Source organism: Gambusia affinis, linkage group LG03 (genome assembly GCF_019740435.1).
Source record: "Gambusia affinis linkage group LG03, SWU_Gaff_1.0, whole genome shotgun sequence".
In the NCBI taxonomy this organism is placed as follows: Eukaryota; Metazoa; Chordata; class Actinopteri; order Cyprinodontiformes; family Poeciliidae; genus Gambusia; species Gambusia affinis.
The window spans coordinates 17,838,629-17,852,635 of record NC_057870.1 but is presented as its reverse complement, the minus strand read 5'-3'; the positions used below and the strand labels follow the sequence as shown (position 1 = coordinate 17,852,635).

The window sequence follows — 14,007 nt, the reverse complement described above, 5'->3', positions numbered from 1 at the left end:
AGTAGCTTCATCTCTTGTTGTTAAGTTGTTCTTAAAGACAGTGCATTTTAGTCACATTTTGATTTGTTCTTTTATTGTTTTTGTGTTTGTTTGTTACTACTTATGTATTGATTGGGTCTATTTTAAAAGTGTGATGGTCTGGTTAAACACATTTTTACATCTATTTGTTATTTCTTTGTTTATACCCTTATTTACAAACAAAATAAGCCTGGAATTGAATTCTTTATTGTTTCCAAAATGGTAAACAACAAAGCAGATGCTAACTTTAAAATGTTTAGCAGCTAACAGCTAATCAGTAGCACTATTCTCACATTGCTTGCATCTTGTTCGTCACTGTAGTTTTCTGTTTTCTATTGAATTTTCAAGATCATGCAACAAAAACAAATAAAAAGTGATTCTTTCAGAATAGGGTAAAGATTTCAGGAAAATGTATTTAAAAATGTTCAGGTTTAAGCATTTCAAGTATTTTGGATTTTGAACTAGCGATTATCAAAAAGCAATCTCAATTCAGCAAAGAAACTGTGAAACATTGGTGATATTTAGCACCGACTGGATGCTACACAACAGATGCTAATTTTAGTGGCTAGCGATTAGCCGGTCTAAGTATCCTTAGAGTGCATGTTCTCTGTCATTGTTTCATTTTCCTGCCATGCACTGCTAATGCTACAGCACAAATCATTTAAAAATGATGGAGTCTTCATCACTGATTTTGGTACAGAGCGTTGATATTAGCTCATCATCCGACTCAGTCAATATGAAGGGACGAGGAAAGAACAACTTTCTTTTTTACTTCAAAATAAGAGCCTCAAACACTGATATAATAGGATGCCACTTTTCTGTTGTTTGCGTTTTGGCTTTTTTTCTCAGAATATGACCTCATAATCTCATTTGATGTCTAACCTTGCGCTAATGTGTTGCTTGTATTATCGCCTTTTCTCTCCACGTCGTGCTTCCACTGGGAGCTTTTTGGAGAGTTGGTGACTGCCAGATCTGCAAACATGGGATTCTCAACTGCATTTGTGTGCGTGCACACAAATGGGCATGGACACACATCGGGACATTTAAGTGCACTCAGTTTCATGCAGCGGGGCATTTTCTTTCAAGTTGGTAAGACTGAAGAGGAATAAAGAAAGCTTGTCATTTGTATTGTGGTTCATGCGGTGGATGCCAGTGGGCAGAAACCTTAGAATATCTGACTGAAGAGAATGCTGTAATTCTCCCCCATCCATGTGTGGACTTTCTGCGGGGGAATTACCATTAGGAGACAGCAGGACAAAGGAAGAAGCGAGAGGTCGCGTTTGCTCTCTGTGCTGATGGCACTGAAGTGCTTTTGAGCCTTTGAAGTGATGGGATTGCAGGTGACATCATAGCGCTCACATTCTCAGGTGCAGCAGGTGAATTAATCCAGGTGGAGGATGGGGGTAAAGGTGGATGTGTGTGTGTGCAAATCCAAAATGCGCTCGGGTATCAGTGGAGGCAGGCATGCATGTGTGGATGAGTGTGTGCATCCGTCATCAAAGCAGAGGAAAGCCAGTGTGTAAGTCGATCTGTATGCTCACAGCGGAGCAGCAGTCGTTCTCTCCCAGAGGCTATGAGCCTCGCTGAATCTGGAAGAAGCAGCTTCTTCTCAGCAGCCCAGCTGCTGGTCTCCTTGTGGGGGCCAAACCGGGCCGGACAGATTTAGTTTATCCTGCACATTTCTTAACTTTCTCCACAGCAACACTCCTGGTCACATTATCTCTCGGAGGAGATACAGTATCACATGATCCAATGTTGCTTACTACATCATGATGTAAACATTTACGAGGCTAAGTGGACAAGCTCTGCTCAAACAACCGTCAATGGATACCCTAGACACGAGGTAATTATTAGAGCAGCCTTCCTCAGCTCATCTGACACACTGATGATGATCATTGCCGTAATTAGTCCTTGGTGAATATTGATTATGTCCAGATGGTTTACAAATCCGTACAAAGACATGCAAGTATAACCCTTAAATTTAAAAAGGAATAACTTTCATCTGGATTAGAGCAATCAACCAGAGACAGTTCTTGTTTCTTTCAAATAAAGTAAAGTTACAAGATTGAAAATCTGTTTTTAATTGTCTCTTTCCAGTGACGTAGTCTGCTTTGTATTTTATTTTTTGAATCAGACATAATAATAATTCAGACCAGATTCTTAGGGAAAAAAAGAGTGAAGTAGTCTTTTAAATTAGGGCTGATACAAAATCCATGAGTTAGAGACCAAGTTTCACATCACTACTCAGTAGTGAAGCCAGTCCCTAAACAACAATAGCTACATTTTTTCAAAGTGCTTTTCACTCATAGTGGAATGACGCCCTGGGTTGTGAGCCACATTGCCATAACAAAATCTGCTACGGATCAAAACAACTTCCCCCGAGCAGGATTTTGTTGAAAACACATCAAAAGAACAGAATTACCTTTCATTTAAACAGGTTTGAAACAAGCGAAACATGTGAAACAAGACACTGAGATGGGAACTTCTAACTATGGCCAATTGTTTTGAAAAGCACTGATCAAACAAAATTAACAAAACTTGTCTGTCTTTGTTCAGACGCATATATACTTATAAAAATGTTTATTTTCTATGTCTTTTTCTGGGCTAAAAGAAGAAAAGAACTGGGCATTAAAATGTTAATAAATGTCCAGTGTTGGAAGAAAAACCTCAAAATCAAAGCCCATTCTGGAAAAAATGAGTTTCTGTGTAACTCCACCTGCCACACAGAGAGCTAAAAAAATAAATTCAGACTGATTTAGTCTGATATGAACAGTGACGGTACCTTCCTGCTTCTTTAACTCGTTTCAAACACCAAAACCAGCTTTCAAACACTTTTCATGTTTTCGTAAATTGCAGAAAATCTACAACTTCTGTTTTAAAGAGTCAATGTTCAACTATTCGGCTCAGACCAATCTTAAGTGTTAGAAAAATTTAAATGTAATTCATGTGAATAAGCAAAATAAAACTTGTTTGTGGTACAGCTGAAGGACCTTTTGTTCTTTTTTGTGTGTAGCTCCCTACACTTTGCCACCCCGAGTAGTGTGCCATGTTGGCCATATTAAAAACCGGCACTGGTTTCCATTCACAGCGTTTCTCTCCACAAATAGACAAACGCTGGAAACCTCTGAGTTTGTCTCAAGCCTTTTTAAGAAATCCTCTCGGTCACAGTGGTTGGCAGACTACAAGAGCTTCCCTGGAGGGTCCTCCATTTCAAAATCCAATCAGGCAGAACTCTGAACAATATTACCTCTGTGTGTGTGTGTACATTTATTACATTGCTAATGAACAAATTGCAGCCATGTGGCATGGTCTGGTGGCACAAATGGTGAAAAAACAGAGCACACACATCACACGCTCCCCAGTCCCCAGCCACTGCCTCCCCCCCTTCACCATGCACACAAACACACACACCCACACACACATACGGGTTTTGGTGGTTTAGAGGGACACTTTTTTCAAACCAGTTTTTTGCAACACTAAACAGTCACCCCTTTCCACTTGTGCTAGAAAGACCTAGTAAGTTGTCAAAAATCTTGTTTGAGCTACACAACATAGATCTCACTTGAAAACTTCAATACACACATCAGAACTCAAAATACAAGAACCTGATGCAATGCTGTATTAGAAGGACAGACGATAATGAGGTGCTTGGCTCCGCCCATGATACCAACAGTAATTGTCAGGGCCAATTTTATTTATCAGGACCACAGCATACACAAACATGAAATATATATGTATTAAGTCCAAACATGGAAATATGGAATATGGCTACACAGAAAGTGGACTTTATTTACAGCACCTTCACTAAGAACTAGAGCAACAATTCTGTTTGTGAACATAAAGGAAAATCTGTGAATGGCAAAGTTAAATGAATTACGGGTCTATTGTTAAATCAAAAGATAATGCTGGCATTCTATTATAGTGGCCAGTTGTCCTTTCTTGATGTGTTCGCCAAAGTGCCTCATGACGCAGCAATCTCCAGGAGATCATGGATGCTTTTGCTCTCCTAGCACTTTCCATAGATGCTAGAAAAAAGAAATAATTCATTAGTGAAAACCAACTCCAATTGTTAATTTTTCTTGGTTATAAATTATGTAATGCCTGTTTTCAAATAAGCATTCATAAAGAACATACATTAGTGGGAGAAGCTACAGAAATGAGCATGTAGGTTGCATCGATGAAAATTAATTTCTGCAAATGCCAAACAGGTTAACACTTGGTATGGTTGCTTGGTATGTATGATTAATTATTTGAGGGAATTCTAGAATTTTTTTTTTTTTCCATAATTTAAAATTGCATTTGTTTGACAAACAGGCCTCAGCAGCTGGTGAAGAACCATCCAAAGCCAAAAGACTTGTTCCTCCTTCTAATGCTGGTGCCTAGTCTTTTTTCCAGTGAAGGAGATCCCACTCTGAACCATCTCACTGACTCCACCAAAATACAGGTTCTGTACAGGTGCAGCATCAGCAAAGGGCCATTTATTGAGATCTCTGGTTTCCTAAAACCAGAGATTAATCAAATTTAAGATGTTAAATTTGGTTAATATCTTAAAATTAACCAAATTTAAAGATATACTCTGATTACTTTGCTTATTAGTTTTGTGGTGCTTTGATATTTTGAAAAAAATATAAATATGTGAATGTATTTCAGATTAAGATTGGGATAGAGAAAGTAGTATAAACAGTCCCATTACTGATCACCAAATTAGATTTTCTAGCATCTGAACATTGGCTGTGTGAAAGTTTATCATTTTAATACAAGGCACAGTTAAATGGTATGTGTGTGGTAATTTAAGCCAGATGACATATTGGATAATGTCTGCTCAAAATATCATGCATAAAGAAGAACATGGTCACCCTATTGCCTTTCAGTGGTGTAGATCATTACTTTTGACCATGCTTCAGTTGTGCTTTTGAGCTTAACTAGCTTGGTGTTTCAAGACTTGTGTAGGTGTGGTGATTTACCAGAATTTTTATTTGTGTTCCTTTTCTGCATGGGCTCTATGTCCTTCTGTTTTAGTTTTCTGTTGAGCTCTTTCCCCTTACCATCTGTGTTTACTTTGTGCTGAAAAGAACATATAAAAAATATGGGGTTAATCAACTGAAAAGTAAAGAACACTCGCTTAAGGCGAGTCTCTTCCCAATGTAGAAAACAGTTCTCCATCTTCCTGCACATTACATGTTGAATATTACACAACACCTGTGTGTCTGTGCACTTCTACATGTAACTTTCATTTTTTTGTAACTTCAAAACTCAGTCCTCTATATACCTGCATCTTACATGATGAATATTACACAAGACCTGTTTGTTTGAACAGTAGTTAATACCATTTTAATGACTTCATTTAGAAAATAAGTTGGTCTTTGGAGACCAATAGTACCTCAGGAGGGTTGGTTAAAAAGGATCCCCATGCATCCACGTCACCAGCCTGATACGGTTCCTTTTTGGAAATCTGAAATGTAAAGAACACTCATTGAATGCGAGTTTGTTCCCAATGTAGAAAACAGTCCTCCTTATTCAGGGACCTTACATTTTGAGTATTACACAGGACCTGCGTGTATAGGCGTTTCTACATGTCACTTTCATTCTTTCAAAACTATGTCCTCCTTATTCTGGCACCTTACATGATGAGTATTACACAGGACCTTTGTGTATGGGCGTTTTTACATGTAACTTTCATTCTTTTGTACTTGTAATTTCAAACCTCTGTCCTCCCTTTTAATGCAGCTTTACATATCAAGTTCTAGACAATACCTGTGTGTTTGAACAGTACTTAATAACATTTCAATGACTTAGTTTTAGAAAATATGTTGGTTGTTGGACACCAAAATTACCTCTGGAGGGTTGGTTGAACAGGATCTGCATGTTTCCACATCACCAGCCTGACACAATTCATCTTTGGAAATCTGAAATGTAAAGAACACTCATTGAATCCAAGTTTGTTCCCAATGTAGAAAACAGTCCTCCTTATTCAGGGACCTTACATTTTGAGTATTACACAGGACCTGCGTGTATTGGCGTTTCTACATGTCACTTTCATTCTTTCAAAACTATGTCCTCCTTATTCTGGCACCTTACATGATGAGTATTACACAGGACCTTTGTGTATGGGCGTTTTTACATGTAACTTTCATTCTTTTGTACTTGTAATTTCAAACCTCTGTCCTCCCTTTTAATGCAGCTTTACATATCAAGTTCTAGACAATACCTGTGTGTTTGAACAGTACTTAATAACATTTCAATGACTTAGTTTTAGAAAATATGTTGGTTGTTGGACACCAAAATTACCTCTGGAGGGTTGGTTGAACAGGATCCGCATGTTTCCACATCACCAGCCTGACACAATTCATCTTTGGAAATCTGAAATGTAAAGAACACTCATTGAATCCAAGTTTGTTCCCAATGTAGAAAACAGTCCTCCTTATTCAGGGACCTTACATTTTGAGTATTACACAGGACCTTTGTGTATTGGCGTTTCTACATGTCACTTTCATTCTTTCAAAACTATGTCCTCCTTATTCTGGCACCTTACATGATGAGTATTACACAGAACCTTTGTGTATGGGCGTTTCTACATGTCTCTTTCATTCGTCTGTATTTGTAATTTTAAAGCTATGTCCTCCTTATTCTGGCACCTTACATGATGAGTATTACACAGGACCTTTGTGTATGGGCGTTTTTACATGTAACTTTCATTCTTTTGTACTTGTAATTTCAAACCTCTGTCCTCCCTTTTAATGCAGCTTTACATATCAAGTTCTAGACAATACCTGTGTGTTTGAACAGTACTTAATAACATTTCTATGACTTAGTTTTAGAAAATATGTTGGTCGTTGGACACCAAAATTACCTCTGGAGGGTTGGTTGAACAGGATCTGCATGTTTCCACATCACCAGCCTGACACAATTCATCTTTGGAAATCTGAAATGTAAAGAACACTCATTGAATGCGAGTTTGTTCCCAATGTAGAAAACAGTCCTCCTTATTCAGGGACCTTACATTTTGAGTATTACACAGGACCTGCGTGTATAGGCGTTTCTACATGTCACTTTCATTCTTTCAAAACTATGTCCTCCTTATTCTGGCACCTTACATGATGAGTATTACACAGGACCTTTGTGTATGGGCGTTTCTACATGTCACTTTCATTCTTTTGTACTTGTAATTTCAAACCTCTGTCCTCCCTTTTAATGCAGCTTTACATATCAAGTTCTAGACAATACCTGTGTGTTTGAACAGTACTTAATATCATTTCAATGACTTAGTTTTAGATAATATGTTGGTCGTTGGACACCAAAATTACCTCTGGAGGGTTGGTTGAACAGGATCCGCATGTTTCCACATCACCAGCCTGACACAATTCATCTTTGGAAATCTGAAATGAAGAGATGTATACTGAATGAGTCCATAGAAAAATAAAATCCACCTATTTAATGAACCTGTCCAGCTGATTGTTAAACAGACATTTTATGTATTGACACTGCAAAATATGTCTCCTGCTATAAAATGTTCATTAATATAAGGTCAAAATATATTAATTTACATATGACAGTTTCTAGCATTTTGGATAGCACTGAAAAAGTTGAAATAGTGGTCTGGTTAAGTCTTTCTCCAAAATCTGGTTTTTAGGCACTCTGCTAATCACTTCTTGTTTTCAACTATAATGAAACTCTGTACTACAACTTGACATTTCCTTCAAAAATATTTTCAATGCTAGTAGAATGACTTGTGATAGTATTTTCACACTTTACTAGTACCCTTCTTCTCCATAGCCAGTCAGAATCACTACAATTATAAGTCATTTCTTCCCCTGGACCAATATCTTTGAGTGCAAACAAACAGAGATGACGTCTTCCATCCACCCTTGTAACTTTCATTTTGTTGTTTGTGTTCATCTCTTCATCATTTACCAGCCTCCCCAATGATCCATGTTCTCTGGCAGCATCAACACTAAAATATTAAGTATGCTATAAGAATAATTATACCATGCAAGGGAAATGATTTTGCATATTTGGTGTTTGCATGTCAGAAGAATATTCCTCCTCCAACTAAAACTACTTTTACTGATGAAGCTGAAAATGTTTACATCACTTTGATTAAATATAAAATAAAAAACAACATTAAAACAGTCACATACCAAAGCTGTTGTCCATTGAACTTGAAATCAAACATAAAAGCCTGGAGTGCATCATGGTAAATTTTCAATCGGTTTTCTTGTTCCTTCCTACTTATGACTTCCCCTCTGCACTCAATAAGGAAATCTCCTTTTTGAAAGCACTGGCAGCTGAACACACCCCGACCTGCAGGTAAACATAATGAGTAAGGTTGAATAAACTTTAAACAATGCATATCTTTCAAATAGTAGCAAATGAGATTATTAAAAAATTTTCAAAATCAGTTAATTGATCTAATTTGAGGTCTTTCTGTGTTACTTGAACATTTGTTTGTCAGCTGAGTGGTGCTTCTAAATGTCACTCATTCTTTTATACTTGGAATTTCAAAACACAGTCCTCCTTTATACACATATATATATATATATATATATATATGATCTATGCTAATGTGCAGTATAAAAATAGTTTAAAAGTCAAAAAGCAAGACAAAAGTAAACAAAAACAATCCTTTAATAAACTCTGGAATCCTGTACGTAAAAAAGTCACAACTCACCTTTAAATGAATTGATGTATTTTACATCAAATCCCTCTTTATCTTCACCCAAGGAGAATAATAGCTGGCATCATGTTTGGGATTTCTTTTTGCTCTCTGAGACCTTGTTGCTGACATCTCCTGCAAAGATCAGAGTAATTTGTTGTTGAGTAACAACATGATGCTGTACATCAGGAGTGTCAAACTCCAGGCATCGAGGGGCAGTGTACTGCAACTTTTAGATGTTCCTCTGGTCCAAAACACCTGAATTATATGACTGAATTAGCTTCTAAGGGCAGTCAAGTTGATGACCTGCTGATGACCACCTCATTTGATCCAGCCATGTGGCATCACAGACACATCTAAAAGTTATTGTATACAAGCCCTCAAGACCTTGAGTTTGACACCTCTGCTGTACACAATATGATTTGATTTTATTGTATGCAAAAAACCTGTACTGAAGTACACAGTATTACATAATTGACTTTCTATTGACAGGTTCTCAAAACCTTCAAATATTAAAACATTATCTTAATAGTAATGATTATTACAAAGGATAATTTGTGCCTGTGAAAGAATATCACTCACTGATGCACAGAAAATGTCCAAATACAGTTTTGTCTAATTCTGGAGTGAGCCACCTTCCCTTTAAACTCTGGTACACTGACTAAGATGGTTGGTGATAACTAGCTAAACTGAAGCAAATCAGATGCTTTGGTGCATCCAAACATCAAGTAACCTACAACATTCTTCAGAATTACAAATCAATATGTACTTAAATGTCTTAAGAGATTCTGTATGAGTCTTACCTCTTCTTCCACGCAAAAGAAGTTCAATTAATACTAATGGCTTGCACCTGGCCTTGATGGACTGTACCATGTTGATAGAGTAGGAGGGGTACAACAAAAGGAGAAATCCATTTTGTTTCTGAAGCACACAAGGTCAGACTTTTTTTCAGAAACAAGAAAACAAATTTATTTGAGTTATATTTTGTAACTTTCATTCAATATTTCAAAGTTAAATAGTTTATCATACATCTTTCTTTAATTAGGAAACAACAGTAAGATGGTATCTCTCACCAGCAATGTTTAATCTTTTATCAGGAAGGTCACTTCTTTTAATCATTTCTGTTCAATCAATTATTTAAGTTTACTTCTATAGCACATTTCAACACACATATATATATATATATATATATATATATATATATATATATATATATATATATATATATATATATATATATATATATATATATATATATATATATATATACACACACTAGATCACTTTATGATATAAAGTGTTCAAAACACTTTAAATCATAAAACAAAACTGTTGTCTAATGGCAGACAACACCAGCAGAAAAAGGTTGTCTTATGTACCTGCCTACAGACAAATTAGACTACCTAGACAATCTGCATGTATGCAGAGTAGTGACATTGAGATAATGACAAAATATCAATCTAAAGTTTTGTGCTAACAGTAACATAAGTAATCATAATATTTTTGGCACTTTAAATATTTTTAAATAAATGCTTTTTATATTTATATTTGTAATTCTGTATTACTCCATGAGTGGTTATCCCTTCTTTCAAATTCAAAATACTTTATTGATCCTAAAAGGAAATTAAATTTAAAATAGCTTGGGTCCTCTACCACAGGCCTTGGAGTGTGAGTGGTCTTCACAGTATATTAACAGTTCCCAAAGGTGTGCTTCTCTGTATCAAGAGGTCTGATGATGTATTGTTTGAGCCACTCTTCCAGTTTAGGGTCATTACCCCAAGGGTTTCAGTGACCACAGGCACTACTGTTGCCCACACCTTCCACACTCTTTTAACCTTTTGCATGGCATGCATTATTAATTCATCTTTAATATTGGGGCTGATTGGGCCCTAATGATTCCAAAAACAAAGAGTTATCTTTTTACATGATATGTGGACATAATTCTTCTCAGAAAAATATTTATTCCTTTTAAATCACCATGTTTAGCACCATGGTAAATCTCTACAGTTGCCAACTTTGTAAACTTACACCACAACAATAAACACTGAACATCTTAGGTCTAGCTGTAATATGTAATAATCTTCCACTACCACTAAGTCATAAAATAATGACCTAACATATGGACACCCAATCCCATGTAGAGCTAAATTTATTATTGTGGGCTAGACAGCCCAAAATAAGTCATCCACTTATGTGGATTGGCCTCTATTTATAAGTTACTAGGCACCTGATTTTGTTCCACCATAAATACAACCTCTGTGCTGTGTTTCAGTCTAAGCCTTTTTGTCCATTGGTAGTATTGTTTGCTCGCTATTGTAAACACCCTGTTGTTATGATTATGCATCATAACAAAATAGCAAAGTATAAAAATATTTACAAAAATCAGTCCAAATACACAGTATCAAAACAAGAAGGAACTTTTGTCCAAACAAAAGCTATATTTCCCCAGAAAGGCAGGAATGAAAGTTTAAAAGTTAAATTCTCAATGAAAGAACAGGGCTACTCCAATGTGCTACAACCTTGAGAGGCACAATTTTCCATTCATCATCAGTAGCATTTGAATTCTTATATCAGTGGACTGAGTTTCCTCCCTTTTCCATCTTATCATTCCAGCATGGTATTTGATAACTGTCAATGCATAGCTGTTGATTGCTGGACCTTGTTTCTCTCATTGGACTTGCCTTACTTATTGTAGGTACAGTAGTTTGCAAAAGTATCCATAGCCCTTGAACTTTTCCATATTTTCTGACATTACAACCGCAAACATATTTTTACAGAATTTTATGGGAAAGACAAACACAAAGTGGCATATAGTTGTGGAGTAGAAACAAAACTATACATGATTCAAAACATTTTCTGCAAATAAAAGCTGAAAAGTGCAGTGTACAAAATCTTCAGCCCCTTTCCCTAAGTGCGACCAATTGCCTTCAGAAGTTGCCTGATGACTGCTAATGACTAAATAGTCCACCTGTGTGTAATCTAATCTCAGTATAAGTTCAACTCCTCTAAGACTGCCTCAAAGGTTAGTTAAGAGAATATTGGGAAGCAAACAGCATCACAAAGTCCAAGGGACACACCAGACAACTCAGGGACAAAGTTGTGGAGAAGCTTAAAGCAGGCTTAGGTTATAAACAGGTTCCACGAATCATCTGGAAATGGAAAGAGAATGGCACAGCTGTGAACCTACCAAGACAAGGCCATCCACCTAAACATACCAAAGTCCCATTTGCAATTTGCCAGAAGCCATGTTGGGATACAGCAAAAACAATAAGACGAGACCAAAATTTAACTTTTTGGCAAAAATGCAAAGCATTACTTGTGGTGGAGAATGGACACTGCACATCACTCTGAACACACCTTCCCCACTGACAAACATTTATTTTCTTCATTCTTGATTGTAAGATGGATTGAGCCAAATACAGGTCAATCTTGGAAGAAAACCTGCCGGAGTCTGCAAACGACTTGAGGCTGGGGCGGAGGTTCACTTTCCAGCAAGACAATGACCCTAAACATTAAGCCAGATCTACAATGGAATGGTTTAAAAACATTCATGTTAGAGTGGCAAGGTCAAAGTCTAGACATAAATTCAACAGAGAATCTTTGGCAAGATCTGAAAACTGCTGTCAAGTCAAGTTTATTTGTATAGCACATTTCAGCTGGAAGGCAGTTGAAAGTGCTTTACATCAAAGAAACACAGAACTAAGAAGTCATACAAGTAACATACACTGTGTTCCAAATTATTATGTAATTGATATCTTCTCAGATTTTATTAAATGGTCAATGGAAATGATGGTCAGTATGATTGTCAAGTCAAGAACTACTACAGTATAAATAAAATTTTACTGAACAAAGCTCCCAAGGAGAACAGTATTTTTCAAAAAGAAACTCAAAATGCACTGTTCCAAATTAATATGCACAGCAGATTTTCTAAACATTTTATGGATTATAAAGAACTGCAAACAGTTCTCTGAACTAATCAATATTTGAATGTGCAGCATCACAAGTACTAAAATCAAAACCTAATTCAATCAAAAACCTCTTAATAGACTGAGTTACGTGTTCACATAGGACCCTTCTTTGATATCACCATCACAATTCTTGCATTCATTGAACTTGTGAGCTTGTGGATAGTTTCTGCTTGAATTTCATTGCAGGATGTCAGAATACCTTCCCAGAGTTGCTGTTTTGATATCAACTGCATCCCACCCTTAGATCTTCTGTTTGAGGAAACTCCAAAGGTTCTCAGTAGGGTTGAGGTCAGAGATCAGAGGAGGATGGTGACCTCACCATGAGTTTTTCCCCTTTCATGCCTATACACAGTGGCCTTGCAGCATAAGATGATGCATTGTCATGCATGGAGATGATTTTGGTATGGAAGGTATGGCTCTTCTTTCTGAACCATGAAAGAAAGTGATCAGTCAGAAAGTCCATATACTTTGCTGAGGTCATTTTCAAGCCTTCAGGGACTCTGAAGGGGCTGACCAGCTCTCCACATGATTTCAGCCTCCACTACCTCCTTGTTGATGTCACAGCTGTTTTGGAATTTGGTGGCCATCCATCATCAATCCACTACTGCGAACATCTGGACTATCCAGGGTTGCACATCAGTCATCAGTGAACTAATCTGTTTGAAAATCAATCTTCATGTACAGTTGGGCCCACTGCGACAGTTCTGCTTGTGAGCTCTGGTTAGGAGCTGCCAAATAGTAGGTTCATGCACTGCAAGCCTCTGGAGGACCCTTCACCTTGTGGTTCCAGCTTCAAGTAACTGCTTGCTGCTATGCAAGGGCATTTTAACAGCTGCTCTCTTAATTTGATGAATTTGTCTAATAGAAACCTTCCTCATTCTGCCTTTATCTATACAAACCCATCTTTGTTCTAAATCAGCCACAAATCTCTTCACAGTACAATAATGCTTCAGTTTCAGTTAAAATATTTGATGTTTTCATATCTTGTCATATAGCACTACACTATCTGATGATTTTGGTCAGCAAAGAGATCCTTTCTCTTTCCCATATTGCTTGAAAGCTGTGGCCTGCTTAATAATGTGGAACATCCTTCTTAAGTAGATTTCCTTTAATTAAGCTCACCAGACAAACTAATCCGAAATTAATTATAGTGATTAAAAGAGCCCTGACACACAATACCATCTATAAATTTAATAGCACAACAAAAATGTAATCTTTATAACAGTTAAATCCAATTTGCATAATAATTTAGAACATGGTGTGCATTCACCTTAAGAAAGAAAAACAAAGAAATTAAATTCAAAGTAAAATCAAAATTAAAATCATATACATCAAATATAATGATACATGTACCTTTGATTAAGATTC

At 36.7% G+C, this 14,007-nt stretch overlaps 1 protein-coding gene and 1 long non-coding RNA gene across 2 annotated transcripts in view; one reads left to right on the top strand and one right to left on the bottom strand.

The window, feature by feature from the left end:
• The window catches only part of sema6a (sema domain, transmembrane domain (TM), and cytoplasmic domain, (semaphorin) 6A), a 157,181-nt gene that overhangs the window by 7,405 nt on the left and 135,769 nt on the right, over positions 1 to 14,007 (top strand). The gene's annotated exons all lie outside the window — the stretch shown is intronic.
• On the bottom strand, positions 5,043 to 8,748 carry LOC122827401. The gene is made up of 5 exons (XR_006370056.1): positions 8,687 to 8,748; positions 8,157 to 8,319; positions 7,323 to 7,394; positions 5,399 to 5,470; positions 5,043 to 5,082 (listed from the first exon to the last, which is right to left on the bottom strand). It is a non-coding gene; the product is annotated as an uncharacterized LOC122827401 (long non-coding RNA).